Here is a 3,540-nt window from a genome sequence, read left to right as displayed (position 1 = left end):
TTCCACTGGTCCTTGTCCTTTGCACCACGTGCGCTTAACCCGCTGCACTACTGCCCGACTCCCTTAATTTTTATTTTTTATTCATTATTGCATAGAGACAGAGAGAAATTGAGAGGAGTGGGGGAGATAGAGAGACACCTGCAGCCTTGCTTCACCACTTACTTGTGAAGCTTTCTCCCTGCAGGTGGGGACCAGAGGCTTGCACCTGGGTTCTTTTGCACTGTAATGTGTGCACGTAACAGGTGAGCCACCACCTGGCCCCTTAGCAGAATTTTCTCTCCCTCCATCCCTCCCTCTCTTTTTCTCTCTCTCTTTGCCAGAGTACTGCTCAGCTCTGGCTGCTGTTGTTGCAGGGGAATTATACTGGGACTTTGGAGCCTCTGGCAGGAGAGACTCTTTGCAGAACAATTATGCTACCTACCACCACCCTCAGCTGACTTTATTCAGATGGACACACACACACACACACATACACACATGCACACACACCAGCACCAAAGTTTCCCAAGATGCCTTGGGATTCCCATGTGCTGATAGAATTTGAACCTGGATCAAGTGCATGGCAAGGCGGGTCGCCACCCAGTGAACTATCTGTCTGGTCCAACAGAAATAAAGAGTCTGAAATTGGGCTGTTGGGAAGGCTCTTCCGTGGGGTTGGGGTTGTGCAAGTATGAAGCCCCAGACTCATTCTCCAGCATCTCCCAAAAAGTATAGAGGGAAAAAAAAAATAGAACAAGCTGGGTAGACAGTATTTTGGTTCTGCTAAAAAGACTCTCCTGCCTGAGACTCTGAGGCCCCAAGTTCAGTCCCCAGCACCACCATCAGCCAGAGCTGAGCAGGGCTCTGGTTAAAAAAAAAAATTCCACATATGTAAAGAGTTCCTACAAATCAATAAGAAAAAGATAGAGACAGGGAGACAGCATGATGGTTCTGCAAAAGACTCTCCCGCCTGAGGCTCCAAGGTCCCAGGTTCAGTCCCCAGCACCGCCAGCGGCCAGAGCTGAGCAGGGCTCTGGTCTGTCCTTCCTTTTTTCTCTCTGTGGGATGACTCAAAGTCTCTGACACAGAAGTAACACATGTTAAATAGTTAAAGAAATTAGAAGACAACAAGGGTTTCTTGTGTGGCCAGGGCAATGGTAGAGGTAGGACTTACATGCTGTGAGGCCCTGGGTTCCATCCCTGGCACTACATGCACTGGAGTGGTTCTCTGGCTTCTCTCATAAAAGAATATGTTTCAAAGCACTATTTATGGTGCTCTGGGATGTGGCATAGTGGCTAACTCACTGGACTCTCAAGGAGGAGGTCCTGAGTTCGATCCCCAGCATCACATGTTCCAAAGTGATGTCTGGTTCATTCTTTCTCTCCTCTTATGTTTTCCATGAATAAAATCTTGAGAGAGAGAGAGAGAGAGAGAGAGAGAGAGAGAGAGAGAATTATTTATGGCCTGGTACAAAATAGCTCTCCTCGGTAGTGTGCTGCTTTGCTAGGGGCATGGCTCAGGTTCCAGCCTGGCCTCCACCAGAGTGGAGGGGACATTAGTGTTCTGGTCTTTTTCACTTTCTCTAAGAATAATAATTATTATTTATAATTTTTATTATATTTATTTATTGGATAGAGACCGTCAGAAATTGAGAGAGGAGTGGGAGATCGAGAGGGACAGTGACACCTGAAGGCCTGCTTCACCACTCACAGAGCTTTCCCCTTACAGGTGAGGACCAGGGGCTTGAACCTGGGTCCTTGAGCATTGTACCAGGTGCACTCAACTAGTTGTGCTACCACCCCCTGGCCCCTAATAATTATTTATTTTTCCCAGAGTCCTGCTCAGCTCTGGCTGATGGTGATTCTGGGGATTGAACCTGGGACCTCAGTCTCAGGCAGGTTAAGTCTTTATTTACTTATTTATGTATTCCCTTTCATTGCCCTTGTTTTATTGCTGTAGTTATTATTAATGTCGTCGTCGTAGTTATTATTGATGTAGTTATTATTATAAGGCAGAGAGAAATGGAGAGAAGAGGGTATTTTCCAGAGACGGGGAGAGAAAGACAAGACACCTGCAGACCTGCTTCACCGCCTGTGAAGCGACTCCCCTGCAGGTGGGGAGCTGGGCTCAAACCGGGATCCTTATACTCCCAGTCCTTGCACTTTGCACCACGTGTGCTTAACCCACTGCGCTACTGACTCCCTGACTTAAGTCACCTGACTCCCTGGTTAAGTCTTTTTAACATCACTGTTATGCTGTCTCCTCAGCCTGTAATTAAAAAAAAAAGTCTATTTTATTACCACCTGAGTTATCTCTTGGTCTTGGTTCCTGCTTTATTTTTTTATTATCTTTATTTATTGGATAGAGACAGTCAGAAGTCGAGAGATAAGGGGGAGATAGAGGGAGGCAGAGAGACACCTGCAGCCCTGCTTCATCCTTTGCAAAGCTTTTCCCCTGCAAGTGGGGACTGGGGGTTCAAGCTTGGGTCCTTGCACATTGTAACATGTGCACTCAACCAGGTGCACCACCACCCAGCCCCTTCTGTTCTTTTTCCTTCCTTTTTTTTTTTCTTTCTTTCTTCAGGGTTCTCACTGAGGCTGAGGCTGTGCCAGCACTGTGAATCCACTGCCCCTGGCAGCCATTTCTTCCATTTTATTGGATAGGACGGAGAGAAATTGAGAGAGGAGGGGGAGGTGGAGAGGGAGAGACACCTGCAGACCTGCCTTACCACTCACGAAGCAGCCCCCCTGCAGGTGGGGATTCGAACCCAGATCCTTGCACGGGGGTCATTGCTTGTAACACCAAGTGCACTTATCCTGGTACACCACTGCTTGGCCCCTTTCCTTCCATCTTTATTTTTTTCTTTTAAAGATTTATTTATTCCCTTTTGTTGCCCTTGTTTTATTGTTGTAGTTATTGATGTCGTTGTTGGCTAGGACAGAGAGAAATGGAGAGAGGAGGGGAAGACAAGAGAGGGGGAGAGAAAGACAGACACCTGCAGACCTGCTTCACCGCCTGGGAAGCGACTCCCCTGCAGGTGGGGAGCCGGGGGCTCGAACTGGGATCTTCACGCTGCTGGTCCTTGCGCTTTGCGCCATCTGCGCTTAACCCGCTGCGCTACCGCCCGACTCTTCTTCCTTCCTTCCTGTAATTTAGCATTGCTTTATTTCTCTGCCTTTTTTTTTTTTTTTTTTTTGATAGATAAAGAGTGTTCCGGGAGGTGGCGCAGTGGATAAGGCATTGGACTCTCAAGCATGAGGTCCTGAGTTCAATTCCACCCCCCAATCTCCCCAGGCAGCACATGTACCAGGGTGATGCCTGGTTCTTTCTCTCTCCTCCTGTGTTTCTCACTAATAAATAAATAAAACCTTTATAACAAAAGAGAGACTTCAGCTCTGCTTCACTGCTCTTGTAGTTTCCCATCCTGCAGGTGGAGACTGGAGGCCTGAACCCACATCCGGTGACCTTGGGCTTTTCCCAACCTGGGGTGGGATCTGGGTTCCCCCCTCCCCGGCGCCCCCCCCACCTCCTCCAGCTCGGCGGGTGCTCAGCCTGGCCCG

The sequence above is a fragment of the Erinaceus europaeus genome, unplaced genomic scaffold, assembly GCF_950295315.1.
Source record: "Erinaceus europaeus unplaced genomic scaffold, mEriEur2.1 scaffold_530, whole genome shotgun sequence".
Classification (NCBI taxonomy): Eukaryota; Metazoa; Chordata; class Mammalia; order Eulipotyphla; family Erinaceidae; genus Erinaceus; species Erinaceus europaeus.
Note: the sequence above shows the minus strand (reverse complement) of the source record.